Here is a 19107-nt window from a genome sequence, read left to right on the forward strand (position 1 = left end):
ACTTAAGTGGGTAGAAGTTGAAGGGTTAAATATGATAGAGGAATCAAAATATATAACAAACAATAAGCAATGTAAATTGATTAGTGAAATGAGAGCTAAGAACTTAAATTGGCTGCAATTAAAATATATTTATTAGCAATAGTTGAAGTACAAGCAATAAGAAATTAGAAAACCTTTAATAATAATTTATATTATTATAATATACTTCCTATGGCAAAAAATTCTAAATAATTATAATTCATAAATCTTAATCAATGAGAAATTGTTATAAACAAACAAATTCTCATTTATTTAACTCTAAATAAAGCTTAGAGTCATAAGTAAAGAAGTAATTTATTTTAGCCTGTTGGCAACAGATTAGAAAACATTTGAAAATAATATATATTATTCTAATATATTTTCTATTGGTAATAATTCTATTCTATATTTATTAGCAATAGTTGAATTGCAATCAATACATTTAAAAATAACTTGTGGTTTTTTTTTATTATTTTTTCTCCTTCAAATAATTCTTCTTTATATTTATTCATTGCATTTAAATCAGTAACAAATTAGATAAATGTTCTCTAATAATAATAGTTTCTTTTGCAAATAATTCTAAAAAAATATAGTCAGAAATAAATTTTAATCAATGAGAAATTTATTTTTATAACAAACAAATTCTCATGCATTTAACTGTAAAACAAATAAAGCTAATAAAAAAATATTAATCTACATATTTATTAGCAATAGTTGAATTTTAATCAATAACAAATTAGCAAACATTTAAAAATAATTTATATTATTTTTTTATATTTTCTTTGGCATATAAATCTCAAAGATTAGAAAATTAAATTAAATTGCATTTAACTCTAAAATAAATAAAGCTGAGAGTCAAGAATAAATTTATTTTCGCCTGCTTAGAAAAACATTTAAAAAGAATATAAACTTTTCTGCAGCACATAATTCTAAAATAAACACAGTTCAAAGTCATAAATAAAAACTATGCTTTGTTTTGTTTTCCAAAATCCATAAAATAAACAGCAAATGCGCAAAACTCTTTTGCTTTTGTTGACATGCGCTGTTTGCTCAATTTATCATAAACATAAATCCAAAAGATATTTATGCATAATAGTTGCAACTGCAATAGAATCTTGTTGGCCATAAAGTTGGCAACGCGTAAATTTTATTTTAAATGCCACACATTTTGTGATTAATACAAATGGGCGGCACATTTGTTTAATTGCCCGAACGAGACAGCAAAATACAAAATAAAAACAAACAAAACACACACACACACACACACACACACACACACAATGTTAATATGCAAACTATATGCTGTTTGTGAATTTTTGGGGGCACGTTGAAAAATCAAAATCCCAATTGAGATGCGCGCATTTATGCAAATTATGCATGGCTTGTTAACATTTATGGCCAGCGGCTGCCAAAAGTGGGCGTGGCACACATTTTGCGGCTATGGGGACTTGGCACACGTGCAAATAGTCGAACTGCCAAAAAGATTTTTAATTAAATTGTTGTTGTTGCTGTGGCTGGAGCAGCATTTAAGCAGCTTTAGGGCTATTGTTGTGCAAATTTTATGCAAGACAGAGATGGAGTTAGAGAGTGAGTGAGTGAGAGCATAAACTAGCAGCGCGTAAACATAACCATAAATATAAACATCAACAATAACTGTTGCTGTTTAGCTACAACGTTAGTTAAAATATAGATATATGCATAGATTAAACCACACTTTTGTTTATGCCACACACACACACACACACACACACACACACACACACGTGTGTGTAAGCTGCATTTAAGCTTGGGAAAAAGCAATTAGCATTCGGTTTGATATGCACATTTAATTGAAAGGTTTTTAATCAGATTTCGTTCACGAGCAACATGTACAACAATTCAAATTGATTAAATTTTCATTGCACCAGCATCTCACCCCCCCACACGCTTCACCTCCTCTGCTCTGCCTGAGTGCGTTTTGTAAGACGCTACAATTTTTGACAACCCCCCCGGGCATTCAACAATACACGTAATGAGAGCAATTTGTGTAATTAATGTGGGCAAGACACTCGCAAGTGTGAGCTCATATATAAATGCTTATTATGCTTTAGGGAATCGGATTTAAATGTTGTTGCTTTCTAGCTGTAGCTAATTGCAAAAAGGGGTCGTTTAAGTCTCTGCTTCAATTGTTTATACAGCATTTTGTGTATTTATAAGCTGCATATATATAGTTAGTTTAATTATTCTAGCTGTTGCTGGTTTAATTTTTAACACTTAATGAGTTAGCGCCTTTAGCTGATTTGATTTGATTGCTCTAAAATAATTGAGTTAAAATATATTCATCAATATTTTAGCAGTGTTTTTTCAAATAAGTACGCAAGCTTTGAGAGTTAGCTTAAGTCTTAATTAATTGTTTATATTCCATTGTGTGAATTTCTATTTATACTTGGCTTAGTTTGTAGTTTTATTTTTCAGCTTTCAGTTGAGCTATTTAAATTGCTCTAAAATAATTGAGTTTATGCCTTAAAATATATTCATATATTTCAAATATTATATATTCTACAATATTTTAGCACAGTTTTTTCAAATAAGTACGCAAGCTTAAAAGAGTTAGCTTAAGTCTTGCTTTAATTGTTTATATAACATTTTTTGTATTTATAAGCTTCATACGTATATTTAGTTAAATTTTTCTAGGTGCTGCCAATTTTATTTTCGTGTCTTAATGAGTAATGAGCTGAGAGCTGAGCTGCTTATATTTAAAATATATTCTACAATTTTTATTACAGTTTTTAAAATAGCAAAATATATTTTTCTCCATTTCAAAGAGTTTGCTTAAGTTCTGATTTAATTGTTTTTATGGCAATGTGTGAATTTCTTTTCTTAAACTTTATTTTTGGCTTAGATTTCTTAGAGATTGAGTTAGAACAAAGAGTATATCTATCTACCTATCTATCTATAGTCTTTGACTGACTATATCTATCTATCTATAGTCTGTGGTTAAAGATTATATGCAAATGTATTTAAATACGTTTATAAACGAAACTTATGCATTTTATTAATAAATATTCCAGCATATTTTAGCAACTTTGATATAGTTATTAATACTATTTTAGATTATTTGATAAACAAATAATAAAATTGCTCATTCCAAGCTGCAAACATTCTGCTCTCGAATTTGAATTTTATTAATGAATATTTCAGAATATTTTAGCAGCTTTGTTATAGTTATTAATACAATTTATATTTATATTTATAAACAAATGGCTGTATGTATATAAAATAAATTGATTAGAAAATTCTTCAATTTGCTTCTTTCGATTTGCTGTATAAATTTAAATGCTATGCACTTTGAATAATCCAAGAATTTTTTAATTAATATCTTGCAAACTATTTACGCGCATATAAAATATTTTTAAATAAATTCGTCATTTTTAGTATATTTGGATTATGAGGCACAGCTTATTAACGCTCATTTGCATTTCATATGTGTAAATTTTTGTAATTTTAATTGCTTGCATAAAAGTTTTCAATTCGCCTTTGGGGGCTGCAGCAACTACATTTGGCTAATTATGTATACAGCGAATTGAAATTTTTGTTTCAGCCACGCTCAGGGCTAGTGCAGGAGGCGCTTGCATGTCATGTCGCTTGTGTGGGCGTGGCATCGCATATAAATTATAGCATTTTGTTGGCTTGTTTTCTTTCCTGCTAATTAATATTGCATTATAATTGTATTACAATTGCAATTTGGTTATAAATCAGCCAGTAGTTTATATTGGCATCAACTTTATTTTTATTTTTTATCTTTATTTTTATTCAATTGCAAATGTGCATAAATCATTTGAGTTATGTGCAGGTTAATTAAAAACGCCTGCAACTGCAACAGAAACAATTCAAAGCTGCCGCAGTATGAGGCAAGTACAAATGCATATGTATTACAAATTAAAGTGCGTGTGTGTGTGTGTGTGTGTCTCTGTGTGTGTGAGCGTAGTGTTAAATTGAAGTTAATTTTTAATTATGGCCGCTGAATGCGCTTACGTTAAATTGCCTTTTAAAATTCAATTTACATTTTGGTTACGCACCGACCCTGTTCATTATTAATTTTTTTTTTTGCGGTGCGACAGCGCGAGGTGCACGCGTAAAGTTCTTGAAAAGCAAGACATTTGCTTACAATTTATTAAAGTTAAAGAGAAGCATAAGAAATGAGCGAAATTTACCGCAAGTTTTATTAATTTGACAAAATAATTGTTAGCAAAATTTGTTTAATTTTAAAGCTTTTAATGTGTTCATTCAAGTTCATTAAAGGCATTGGAATAACTAAATTAAGATAAAAGAAAGAATGCTTAGCTCATATTAATTTAACAAAATATTTGTTATAAAGTTTTGATTGAACTAGAATCTCAATAAGTCTTAAGTTAACAGATTTATGTTTGCATTTTAACAATTTAAATATTTCCTTCATCAATCTTTAGTATTTTTATTTAAAATCTAACAAGATAAGTAGTAGAATTTGAGGCCTTAGCTCAAGTTGCTTAGAGCCTTTTAAATTTTTAAGCTTCGATTGATTTGGTAACTTATTAGTTGATTATATTTTTAATTTGATCAACTTAAATCTCAATAAGTTCTCAGTTCGCAGCTTAAAGTTAGCATATCAACAATTTAAATATTTGCATAAATTAATTGTTATGGTATTTTTATTTAAAAGTTATCAATGTAAATAGAAAAAATAAGTTGCTTAGGGCTTTATTAATTTGACTAAAAACTTTAGGCGTAAGTTTGTAAGCTTTGATTAATTTATTATATATAAATTATAATTTGATAAGTTAAATTCGCCTTGCAATTTTTACAATTAAGCAATTGAAATTATTGTAGCAACCCTCGCTGATATTTAAGCCAAAAATTAAATTTTATTTTGCGCACCAAGAACTTTTGGCTGTGGCTGCGGCTGTGGCTTAAGGTCTTGGCCGCTTGGCCTGGACTCCAAAAAAAATAATTACGCGCATGTGCGTAAGACTCTGTTAACTTGGCTTATGTGTTGCTGTCTCGCTTGCACTTGGGCGCACAACAGGAAGCTGAGCTTGCTTGGCATTTAAAAACGTATTAATTTTGACGCGCCAGTTGCGCCTTTGCATTTGTTTTGCTTAACTTATATATTGTGAATAACAAGAGCTGATTGTGTAGTAGTGTGTGTGTGTATCTGTGTGTGTTGATGATGGTATCTATAGCTCTTGCTGTGCGCCGACGCTGCGGCGTCTTAAAGTCGAGAGTGATATAAACGCGAATAAGTTACGTCAATTTGTTGTTGTTGCTGCTTATTTTTTGTTTATTTTTTTTACAAAGGTCTACAACCTTGAGGCTGTCACTTGAGCCAAACTTTAAACTTTGGCTTTAGCTTTAGCTTGACTTGGTTTGCTTTGCTTTGCTTTTGCTTTGATTATTGCCATTAATTAAGCCGCTGCCTTTGGTTTGACAAATGATGTGAAAAGCGCAGAACATGCGCGTATTTGTAAATATTAGCATAACTACTTAGTTAGTTGCCAACTTGCATGCTAATGAGCTTTGATATGACGAAGAGCCAATGACCCAAACGCAACTGTTAAATAAACGAGCAATTATTAATGCCAACTTGTTCTTCTTCTTGCTGCTGCTGCTGACTTATAAAACATTTCATTACACGATACAATTGAGTGAACGCCTTGAACTTCCGCTTAAAGAAGTTCAAATAGAGTGCGGAGCACCCAACGCCGCTTGGAATGACAAGTCAAGAAACCGAAGCCACAACAGACACAATTTTTTCTTTTTATTTTCTGCTGAGTTGTTTGCCGCTCTCTGTGTGTGTCTGTGTGTCTCAAGTTGAAGGCATGTTTCACACTTCAGAGCCTATTGGCGGCCGTAGCCAGAGCCATAGCCACAGTCACAGTCACAGCCAAAACAAATTGTTAACTCAAAGGCAAATGGCAAAAGGCACTGGAAGTTGCAAGTCCAACTCAGAGTCAAAGTCTTGAAAATAAAACTACAAAATATATAAAAAAGAAAAAGAGCAACTAAAGTTAAGCAGTACAAAAAGGCTTTTAATTTTCATTTGCATATGGCAGAACGCGCTCGAGCTGCAAACGTCAACATGCACTGCAAAAAAATATAAATAATTAAAATAAAATATAGGCTAAGCTTTTGCCTAAGCTAAGCAGAGAATATAAATATAACAATTATTTTGTGCGCCTAAGAGTTGCTTTTATAACTTTTATAAATATTTAAAAATATTTAGAGCTATGCATTAAAGTTTATTTTGAGTGCAGCTGTCAATAAATAAATAAAATACTCATTGAATAGAATAAAAATTATAATTTTGTGTAGGTAATAAAGTTAGTTTTGAGTTAAGCTTACAATAAATAAATAAAATAGCAATTGAAGAGAATAAATTTTACAATTTTGAATGAGAAATGAAGTCTGGCTCAATTCAAAATAAACTTCATTTTTCATCAATAAATAAATTAAATAAAAATAAAATAGAATAAATTTGAGTTAAAGTTGAGTTAACTTTTCAATAAATAAATTAAATAAGAACTAAATAGCATAAAGTTTACAAATTGAGTAAGTAATGAAGTTTATTTCGAATTGAGCTTTCAATAAATAAATTAAATAGAATAAAGTTTACAATTTTGCGTAATTAATGAAGTTAATTTTGAGTTGAGTTGTAAAAAAGCAATTTAATAGAATAAAAATTACAATTTTGAGCAAGTATATTTATATATTTATTTTGAGGGAAGCTTACAATAAATAAATAAAATAGTAATTAAATATAATAAAGTTTACAATTTTGAGTAAATTTGTATCAGTTAACTAAGCAAGTATTTGTTATTGAGCTGAAATAATCCCTTTAAAGCTTTTGTAAATATTAAAAAAAATATATATAAAATTATAAAACCTTCATCTTTAAATGAATAAATCAAATAGCAATTAAATAGAATATCAATCTTAGCAAATTATCTGTCATTGAGCTATATATATGCTTTAAAAGCTTTTATACATATTCAAAAAAATCTTTTGATAATTTAGGCTGCACTTTTTGAAAGTTAATTTATTAATAAGTTGAGCTGTCAATATTTTTATTAATTCCTGAGCAGCTTTTTAAGCAAGAGACTGCTTTTGAGCTATAATAATATTTTTATAAATATTTAAAAAATTATTATATTAATTTCTTGTATTTCCATAGTCGTTAGCCCTATCTGCGCTGCTTTTTTTTGCAGTGCAGCCGCAGGTACTGGGCAGACAGACAATGTATTAAGTAAGTATCTGCTAGATACATGCATAGGCAGCAGCACAAGTACTTAGAGCTGCGCTCGGCCCTTGCAATTTCAAGTGCCAACTTGTGGAAGAATAGCAACAACAATAACAGCGAGAGAACATTGTTGGCCATGGCCAACAACAACAGCGCTGGCTCTGGCCCTGGCAAAAATGCAAGTTAAATTTAATTTATTTCTGCTGCGATTGCTGCGCCGTCTCTCGCGTCTGACGCCCCCGTAATGCTGCTGCCCACCCCCCTGCGCTCCAGCGAGCGCTTAGACTGACGCTCTGCTGTCTGTGAATAATGGCCAACTCCTTTGGAGTTGCAGCAGCGCGGCAAGTCCAAGTCCAAGTCTCACTCTCTCAGCTTAAGTGGGGTTCAACTCTAATGACCGCGTGTGAAAATGAAAATGGTAATGCCACAAAGTCAGTCGCTGTCTTCTGCAATGTCTATGTCTATGTCTGTGTCTATGGCGTTGGCGTTGCCTTTTGGCCGTTGCGCTTGGCTGAGTTTCTGTTCAGACGCTGCCACGAGATTTGTGGCCAACGCACTTGCAACATGTGAACTTGTGAAAAATCGAAATTCCTGCCATGATTTACGTTCTCAAATCACATGTTGCAGCCTATTGTGGCATTTGCCACTCATAAGCTAATGGCATAGCCCTCTCCGGCCGTTGGGAATTGCCTTTTGCCCAAAACACACGTATTCAGGTCAACATTGAGAATTTCTGCACAAATTATATTCAATTACGTGTGTCTTTATCAAGATTTCAGCAGCTCAATTATGTGTGTCAAGCTGTGTCTGCTCTGCTGCAAGCAGCACAAAGTTCTAAGTTCTAAGCACATTTTCGTACATAATTACACAACAATCAATATGCATGCAAAGAGTGCGACAGACTAGCAGATACACTTTGCTGTGGCAGAGCTGGAAAAGCTTCTTCAAATGCAAAAGCTGGCGCTGCCTATGAAAATAAATATAAAGTCATTGATTTGTGCAATTGGCTTGTTAAATGCATACTAGATCTCAGCTATGTCTTGTTAGCGACTTTTTGTTGAGTGACTATGAGCGAATATGAGCGACTATGAGCGAATATGAGCGGCTATGAGCGAACATGAGCGGCTATGAACGAACATGAGCGACTGGGAGCGAATATGAGAGAATATGAGCGAACATGAGCGAATATGAGAGAATATAACCGACTATGAGCGACCTTGCGAGACTATAAGCGACTATGAGCGAATATGAGCGAATATGAGCAACTATGAGCGACTATAAGCAACTATGAGCGACTATGACCGACTATGAGCGACTTTGCGAGACTATAAGCGACTATGAGCGAATATGAGCGACTATAAAGCAAGCTGAACTTATTCTTTATGCTAGTTAAAAGATTAGAGCACTTTTTTTTACTGTACTGAACTTAAATTATGCTAAGCTTGCATTCATAAGAAATAAGTTTGTTTGATGAGCTAATTTTTTGCAAATAATTCAATTAGAATTTCTAATTTGCATGCATTGAACTCAAACTTTATGCACCGACTACTTAATTTAATTAAAATATAATGTTTATTACTTTTAATTCAAATTTCAAAGCTTCTATTGCTTGCCTTGTTACCAACTGTCGCTCAACTTCAAGCTAACCCTACCTCTCTTTTTTATATAACATAGCGCATGGCGTCTCTTGTGGTTAAAAAATTAGTCGAAAAGCAAACAAACAATAATTTCTAAAGCACGTTGCAACAATAAATTGACTCTGCAGCATCCAAATCAAATAAAAGAAATTTGAAGAAATATTTTTTACATAATTTTGCTTGCTTCAGTTTTGCATGCAATTCAAGCTAAAGGCAAACAAAGCCGCAAACAAATTGTATTTAATCAGCTGAGTCTTAAGCACAGCTGAACGAACTATAGAAATTATTTTGTAATATTTGCAATTTGCATGCAAATAGAGGAAAACGTGAATAAAAGTGAAATTGCTTGCCATGCAAATAATATAATTGATTTAAGTCTTTTGTGCATACAACAAATACAAATACACATACGTGTGTGTGTGTGTGTGTGTGTGTGTGTGTGTGTGCGTGCATTTGTTTTATTTACTGCTCATCGCAATTTGATTGCTTCAACTGCTGCTACATGCGGCGTATGCGCAATTTTTGCCAACATCAAACATAAAATATGCATAATATTTACTCTAGACGGGCTACAGCAAGTGCAACAAACATTGCTGCCACATGTTGACCAGTCAGTTGACTGCCCACGGGCCAACACAGACACGCGCATAAATTTTAATTTAACATTTTTTATTTCCCTTCCGCTGCTGCAAATGAAAAGCGACAAAAAGCAGCAGAAATGCATTTCAAAGTAAAGTAAATTATTTAATTAGCGCATTAAATATTTCAGTTAAGCTTAGCTTAGAAATTTCATATGCTGTTGCAATAAAAAATTCAATTGCTTAGCAAACAAAGCTGAAATTTTTTGACTGCATTTGCATTTCGTGCTGTTACATATTTGTGAGCTTAATTGACTTTTTGGCAGCCCAAAAGCTGCAGCAACAAATTTTTGCGAGTTTTGGCTTTTTTATTTGTGGCAGCGCAATTTGGGGCACGCGCCTACAGCCAAACAAGCATATGCTGTAAATTTTGTGTGTCTGTGTGTGTGTGTGTGTGTGTGTGTGTGTGACGAGTGAGTGTGAATAATGGCCAACTGCATTGGCAGCTACAATTCGGCCAAAAGTGACAAATACCTTGATACACAATGTGACAGTTACATTCTTTGTATGTGGTTGCAAAATTTCAGCCAGACAGACAGACAGTTCGACAGTCGAGACACAATCGATAGCTAGTTAGATAGACAGCGCTCTCTTGGTTGGTTACAAGTGCGCCAGACACGTTTTTTTTTCGGCTGCAAAGTGCGCAACCAAATGGCAAATGATTTGTCAGCAATTGTAGATGCCTTGACAATTGGTCTCAAGCCCATCGAGAGTTATGCATGCAGCCAGGCGAGAGCAATTTGCAGTTCAAGGCATTTCGCAATTCGCATTTCATGTGCTTGCCAATTCGTAGAGTAGGGCAACGGGGCTGCCAGCTAATCAATGCAGCAAACAATGACAAGCTGAGCCGCAGCAAAGGGATTCTGGAGTGACTTACCTTGATTTCCATTGCTGGTAGCATAAGCATTTAGTAAATATGAGTGGCAAGCTTATGGCATTAGTTTGGCTAAAGCTGCAAGCAAATAAAGCTGACGTATACTTAATTTGAATTCTTACTTTTGGTAAATATATTAATAATGCAATGCTTTGAATAAAGGCAACATTTGTTATAATAAAATTAGCTGGCAGAGATTTAAAGCAAGCTTAGGTTCAAAACTGATTTCAAGCAATTGAATTATATATGAGCAATAATAGTAATGAAGACAATCCAATTTTCTGGGATTTAAACCAATTGAAAAGTTACATTTAAGGAAAGTCGTACTATTTTCAAAGACTTTTAATTAGCTTTAATACTTGAATAAAGGCAACATTTGTTGTAAGAAATTAGCTGTAAGAGATTTGAAGCTTTAACTTAGCTTATAGTTAAAGCTTAGTTTCAATAATGATTTTAAACAATAAAATTATATATGGCAATAAATTGTAATGAGCAATTTTTTTTGGTTTATTTGAAAATAATTTAAAATAGCTTAAGCCAATTGAAAGTTATCTTTAAAGTAAGTCGTGCTATATATATTCATCATATCTAAATAAAGCGCGCCTAACTAAGTTTCAGTAAGTGCATTTCAGTAAAATAATAATAGAATATGAAATCTAAAAGAATATAAATATTCTACAATTTATTCCATTTACTTCGATACTGCAAAATTCATTTATAAGATTCTGACATTATCCATATTCGGACATCGTTGCGGATTAAATTCCTGGATTTTTGGCATTTATTTTCTTACAATATAAATGCAAATGTTTTTATTAATTATTTTATATGCAATTTATGTCCATATTGCATTAATTTAAATGTATAATTATGACATTATGCATGTTACAGCTGGCTAACACAAATATTATATATAAATAATATATGCTGCATTTTTTGTTGATTATAAACCAATAAGTAAACGAGCAAGTTCCATATAGCACTATTTGGGATGATAATTTATCATAAGCTTAGCCTTTAAATAAAAATAATCTAGTTATTATTGAATAGCAAGTTGGGTAAAATCAGAAAAATATACAATGCCTATTTGAAACGGCACAAAATTGATCAATTTTATATATTTTTATTAATTTTTTATATTTTCTCAATTCAATTTCTCAGCTATTTTGAAACTTTGCAATTAATATGCAAACCTTGTTGAATATTTTACATAATTAAAAATAAAAATAGAGCCAGCTCCAGCTATAAGTTCAACCTTTAAATAATGTTCTAGTTACTATTGAATAACAGTAGAAAAATATGCGCTACTGATGTTTGAATTGGGGTCAAAATTATAAAATTGTACTCAAGTCAATTTCTTTAGCTGAGCATAATTTTATATTTTACTCCAAGCTAACAATTAAAATTGAAAAGTAATTAAAAATATAAATAGAGCTAGTTGCAGACATAAGTTCTGCATTTAAATACAAATATTCTAGTTACTATTGAATACTTAATAAGTTAAATAGTTAGGAAAATATGCGATATGTTGATATCTGAATTTAAATTTGTACTCAAATCAATTTCTCAGCCGTTTGAAATGGAAGCAGTTGAAATTTTGCAATCAAACGCAAACTTAGCTAAGCATAATTTCATATTTCACTCAACACTAACAATTTAAATTGAAAAGTAATTATAAATATAAACCAAGCTTAAATCCCAGCGCACAATTAAATTTGCTTTTGGGCGCTTTGCCTACCTCGACTGCGGCCCTGGGCTATAAGCCGCTTGCTCGCTATCAGCAGCCGCATCTACCTCTTGGCTTGGCTGCCGTTTGTCACGCACACACACGCTCACACACGCACACGCAGATATAAAAACGCGACGTTTTATATGCTATATAACTTTAATTGATTTTCAACAGTGGACTTGATTGAATTGGACTTAAATGCGACAGGCGACGCCAGTTCAGCTCTCACTCTGTGGCAACCAACGAATTATCTAACATTGTATGTCGCTAGTAGAAAATGACATTTGACATGTTATGCGGACTGTTTGCTAGCTAAGCTGCTCATAAATTTGTTTGCTTTGTTGAATTTGTTGCTGCTTTGAAAGTTTATTGATAATCGCTACAAACTGCAATTGTTGCACTTATCAGTTTAGTTTTGTTTGTTGTTTTTTAATTTGTAATTGTGCAATTTTGGTTTTTGGGGCACAAAGTTCAAGTTGGCTTGCGGCTTATGCAATTCCAACTCAACACTTGGCCAGGCGACCTTAGAGTCTAAGCCAAACCTTATGACAAACGCTGATAGACAAAAGATCAATTGCAAATCGAATAATATTTTTTTTTGTTTTGCTTGCCTCGTTTCGTTGCCATTTTGACACAATTGGCCCCCAGGGCTGCCACTGATGTCAGTTCGTTCCCTGGTTTTGATGCAAATCGTGATCGATGCGGCCACCAAAAAAAAAAAGCAACTTTGGCTCAATCATATTGTTTACAGTTTTGCTGGCTGGAATGCGATCACGTCTTTTGCTAAGGCCTTGCGGCTAGAAATCGCGACTGTCAACAAATGCAGCTGCATATTGTTTATGCAGCCCTTTGCGGTCAATTGATTTGCGCGCGTTTCGTGCTGCTGCTTAAAGCAATTTTGAGAGAGTTGAGCGCTCAGCGCTCAGCTTGACTCAAATGTGGACATTAACATATTTTGCTAGCCTAGCAGAAGTTGACTTTAATTTAATTACATATCCTGCTTCTTGTATTTTAATTGAATTGCCAATGCGAAAGGTTAACGTTTGCAACAACTTGAGCAAAAGTCGAAAATCCAATCTGCGTACAAAATCCGTTTGGCCGTGGCTAAACCCCAAAAAGCCATTTGCAATAAACGTCTAAAGTTTGTAGCAGGCAGCAGCAGCAGCTAAAAGAGAAGTAAGAGCTGTGAGTGCTTAGGGTCCAACTATAGATAAACATACAACAGTCACACATGACTGAAACGTCTGTCTGTCTGTCTGTCTGCGTGACAGACTGGCCTAAACTTCCGCCACTGCCTCACTCACTCCTAACTTGGCTAAAAGCCATGCGGCTTTACACGCGTTCTATGCGCCATGCACAAATAAATGTCAACTTACTTTTAGTCCTGCTCCTCTCTCTCTCTTTGCCGCTTGTCTCGCATTTTGAAGCGCTGAGCCCGCATTTAATAAAAATGAATTAAATTAAAATACACACAGCACACGCTGCTGACAAAATGTCAAGTGTAGCAATAAAATGCAACAAATGCAAACGGATGGGGCATGCGGCAAGCATTTTGCTTTGCTTGCAGCTTTAGCGCTTCTAATGAATTACACAAAATGCGGGACGCAACGCTCTTTGTGCCCCGTTGATGTTGCTGCAGCCCCAATGAGAATTTTGCTAAAAATTAATTTAGCAACATTTTTAATTGCTCATGTCCGATCAGCAAGCAAAAGACGGTTTAGCGTTGCACTGCCACAAATAGTTGGGTAGTTAGTAATCAAATTAAAACGAGTTGTTGATAAAAGTAAAAAAAAAATTTGATAGTTCGATTGTTGTTGCTGTGAATTATAATAGAATCAAATGATAATGTTTTGCGAAATATACATATGAATAATATTTAATGTATAAACATTAAAAAACATAAAAGTTTTGAATAAATAGTTGGCAAGTTAGTAAAAGTTTCAATCAAATTCAACAAAATATGTTACAATAATATAAAAAAGTTCGATTGTTATGGCTTTGAAATGAAATGGAATAGTAAAATATTATTACCAACGATTCTTCATATAAATATGTTAAATTTTTGATGCTTAAACATTTAAAAACATAAAAGTTTTAGATAAATAGTTGGCAAGTTAGTAACAGTTTCAATTAAAGTAAAAAAAGTTGCAGTATAAATTTAAAAAATTTCTAAAAAATTCATAATTCATAAAAGTTATTCATTGTTCATGTGCTAACTTTATATTATTCTATTAAAAATATTTTCTCAAGATTAAAATCTGTATAATATTCATATGAATATATTTAATTAATGGCTAAAGAGAATTTTGTTAGACTTAATTATTATAAATTACAAAAGGCTGTGGATTATTTGTATGAATATATATTATATAATATATATAGATCATTATTTAGATTCAATTCAATCAGTAGATTATTTATATAAATATATTTTATTATTGGCTAAAAATAATTAGCTAAGATTATTTAGAAGAAAAAGATTATTAAAAGCTATATTATTTTAATAAATTATTTTTATATTATTTTTATTATTATTTTTATTTATTTAATATTTTATTTTATATTTTTCTGCACTTCATTTTTATAAAATTTTATTATTGGCTAATTTTATTTAAAATATTTCCTCAAGATTATTTAAAGCTGTAGATTATTCATTAAAATATTCATTTAATATTTTTTATTAAAGTTATGTTGGCAACTTTTTCTCGCAGTGCATAACATGTTATGCAGCCTGGCGGCTATTTGCTTTTTGCTTTTTGCCTTTTGCGTGTCTTCATCAGCAGCTGAACCGCGCCGCGCTTAACCAACAGCCAACCAACCAACCAAGCAGTGAGCTGAAGTTTAAGGTCAAACATATATGCGCATATATAGACGCATACTTAGCCACAATCAGCTGTCAAGATTAAATATTTAATGGCGCCTACAAGTTCAAGTGCAAGTTGAAGTCGAACGGCAACGCAACTTTGATGCCTTCGCTGCTTTTTGCGCATTTTCTTGGCTTAAAGTCCTACACACGGCTAGAAGAAATGCGAACAGCTGTCAAATGTGTTTGGCGAAATGAGCTTAGCTCAAGCTGTTGGCTGCCCAAAAAGCTGACAGTGCATAGGGCAACATGTCGTATGCGTAATGTGAGTTCAATTGCTTAGCCTGCCAGCAGTCGACTTACAATATATATATATAGACTGCCTGGCTGTCTGTCAATTGCACATTGAGTGCAGCATTGAAAATCAAATTAAATTAAAATTGTGATGCGCGCAGCTTTAACTTGGGGGCTGCCAAATTCCCCAGCGGCTTAATTTTCGCAAATATTTTGTCACTCAGCTGCAGTTAAATTTGAATTCATTTTATTATTTTTACGCTGCGCCAGACAACAACAAATTGCATGCAGCAGCAGCTCGTCAAAAGGCATCAAAGCGTCATTCATCAGTGTTATTGTTTGCCAAAGTGTTCCCCAAAGGGCTGCGCTCGTGTATGAGCCACAGCAGCTGCTGTTTGGTTTTCATAATTTGCCATGGCTACTGCTGCATGCACTGTGAAGAAATAGCAAAAAATAAAAGTAGCAAGAGGCTTAAATGGCCTATGTAAATATTTAGTTTGAAATTTGTTTTTATAATTGAGCAGCCGTTGCGTATGAGTGATTTAATGCAAGCTGTGGTAGGCTAGCTAACTTAATATTAAATGAAAATCAAAATTAAATAAAAATATGACATTTATGCATTTTTATTAATTAATTGATAAGTGCGTATGAGTGATTTAATGCAAGCTGTGGTTTGGGCTAGCTAACTTAATATTAAATGAAAAGGAAAGTTAAAAATAAGCAATTGATTGTAGCTGCTTGACATTTATGCATTTTTATTAATTAAATGACACGAGTGCGTATGAGTGATAAATTCAAAGGCTTGTCATATGCTTTTTGTACTTAACATAGCATTAATTTTAATCAAATGTAACTGTTTGTTATTTGATTATTATATGTGCGCATTTAACATTTATTGAATATTTTTTAGACGTTGCGTATGCGTAATTTAAAACGCTGCTACACTTAAAACTTGCGCTGCAGCTTTACATATTATTAAATCAAAATTTAAAGCTTATTTAATAATTAGCTAGCTTTAAGTTTAGTAAAAATTCCTTTGCTTTGGCTCTACGCTCATTTCCTTTTAACTCTTTGTATATATCACACTAAAGTGCAATATTTATTAAACAAGCTGCAGCAAATTTATGTTAATTTTTATTAGTGTAGGCTCGACTTGGTTCTCAGCCATTTGGTGTTCATTTCACAAATTGCCAGAGCAGCAGCAGCAGCAGCATCCCAAGCTTAGCTTCAATGCAGGAAGTGGGCAATCGACAAATGATGCTCATGATGTTACTGGATATGTGGCTGACTGGCAAACGGGAACTGGTCGGCGGTACTGTCGACTGTAGTGAAGCAAAAGCAATCCAATTAATTACTTATGTAGATGGCTCCCAGTTGCGAGAGCGAGAGAGAGAGAGCGACACAGCTCCCAGTTTGGTCATAATCTGGCGCACTTAATGTGTAAGCGGAGAGCTGTGCGAGCAAAGCTAATCAGCCATGGATAAGCATTTATAAAAGCCAACAAAACACAAAATTAAATGCTGCAATTGCCGATTGCCGAGCGAGCTATGGAATTCAAATTTGCATTTGCTAAAGCGATTAGTTCGCTCTCGTTCTGGCAGCAAATAAAAATATTTAAAGTGACATGCACAGCAAAACTGAATTAAGCAGCTGAGTTGGGGTTTGTGTGTAGGGGGGCGTGGCAATGCTAACATCCGTTGCGCCAGCTAAACGTCTCCCCCCTTCCCAAGCTACCAAAGGATGCTACGCAGCTGTTGTCAGGTAGTTAAGGGACTAAAGTCCCACATCAACTCTGCAGTTGCGACAATGGGCAACGGAAATGTTAAATGCCAACAAGGCTGCCGCATCCAAATGCCCAGAGCCCTATAAGCTGCGACTCGCTCTCGACTCTCGACTCTCGCCGCCGCCGCTTGCCTCGACTACATTCATTGATCGTTGATTGAATTTCGTTTCGTTAGTTGCCATTTTTGCCTTGCAACGCTATGCGGCAGCCCTTGGCTCTCGTGCTCTTGCCCTTGTTGTTGCATTTATTTGTTGTCCGACTACGTTGCGAATAGAAATGTTGCCATGTTTGTTTAGTGGCAGCCAAGCTACTTAACTGCCTTGCAGCAGCTGCTCACACACACACACAGAGACACACACAGAGACACTCGCTTAAGTGACTTGCAACATAAACTGCTTTTATTGCTGTTCATTTGGCATTGGCAATTTGTAGCATTTGTGACATTTATGCGTCTGCAATTCAAATTTGTTTTCAAAGCAAATTCAAACAAAGCTGCTTGACCTTTGATTTTACAAGTAAATTGCCTGCAAACCACAGGGAAGCCACAGCTTGTTCCCGAACTCTTACAATTTGTTAACTCTTCTCTCCTCTTCTCTCTTAAAGTTGTAGCAAATACCCAAGCACTTGCTGCTGCTGCTTAATGCCGCAAGCGCGTTTAAAGTTACACTTAAGATTAAGCCTAATACATGCTTAAGCTTAGCAGCTTGAATTACAGCGGTTAATGAGCTTTGCTAGCTTTTAGTATGTGCTACATTTTTAAATTCAAATTGCTGGCAAGACAGTTTTAAAGCAAAACATAATGTGCATAAAAATAAACTGATATTTGTTTAAGTTCAGAGCGCTATAAGTTTTAGTTTCTTAAATGAAAAAGCGCAACATTTCATATGCAATTTATAACAGTCAATAATTTGTTTAGTAAGCAGTTAAATTTGTAGCTAATGTTTAAATATATAAACTCTTAAAACTATAAAGTAAAAAATAAGTAAAATGTTTTCTAAGCTTTGCAGCTGCTACAACGTTGAGCGCTAAAATTTTTAGTTTGTTGAAAAAGGTCGAGAATTTATATGCAATTTACATCAGTCAATAATTTGTTTACTATAATTTTTGTAGCTAATATATAATATATATAAATTATTAAAGCACTTTAGTGCATCAAGTATAATATAAAATGTTCTATAAGCTTTGCAATTGCTAAGAGTGTTAGTTTGATAAATGAAAAAGGTCGAGGATTCATATTCAATTTACATTAGGTAACAATTTATCGAGCAACAGATAACTTTGTACAATTTCTATAGATAATATATAATATATATAAACTATTTAGCATGTAAGTGAATTTAAAAAAATGTTAATTGATTTAATTGAATTAAGCCATTGATATATACTATTCTATATTAATTTTATTTTATTTTATATATTTATTTAGTGTATTTTATTTAATTAAACATAATTTTTTATAATTATTTTCAACACGCTTTGGTGCTGCTCCAACGTTTTTATTTATAGCTCGAGTATCAAAGATTTAATTTATATATCTAATGTGTTTATATTTGTTCCAAATCATTTCAAAGCGTATCTATTAGTAGTTGGCTGTAAATTTGTATAGTATTTTTTAGCTATTTAAACTATTTAAAATTCAATTTTAAACTTAAAATTCAAAGCCTGCCTAAAAATGCATAAAATAGTTAAAATAATTCCAAAGCAATAGATAAAAATAAAGCGCATTTAAAAGTTGGCTACAGCCAAAAGCCAAATTCTGTAGCTTTTTTCATGCTGACTTAGGCAGCTTACAAGAATATATAAGTACAGAAAATAACTGAATTTATTTCTTATAACTATTAAGTTTAATATTAAAAATTGTCACCCAGTCAAATGTTTATAGCTTCAGCTTTTAAAGCAAAGCATTAGCAATTTGTGATTTAAACCAACATTTGGGAGAGACTGAGTGTAAGCTATGTGGCGTGCAAAATATAAAACAATAACTAATAATACGCTTACTACTACTACTAATACTAACATATGTTTTATTTCTACATAAAGCACATGCAAAATAAATAACTAAATGCATAATACTTT

At 32.9% G+C, this 19107-nt stretch overlaps 1 protein-coding gene across 1 annotated transcript in view; it reads left to right on the forward strand.

Moving 5' to 3' along the window:
• The window catches only part of LOC108596557, a 99207-nt gene that overhangs the window by 314 nt on the left and 79786 nt on the right, over positions 1–19107 (forward strand). The window lies entirely within an intron of this gene.

The sequence above is a fragment of the Drosophila busckii genome, chromosome 2R, assembly GCF_011750605.1.
Source record: "Drosophila busckii strain San Diego stock center, stock number 13000-0081.31 chromosome 2R, ASM1175060v1, whole genome shotgun sequence".
Lineage (NCBI taxonomy): Eukaryota > Metazoa > Arthropoda > Insecta > Diptera > Drosophilidae > Drosophila > Drosophila busckii.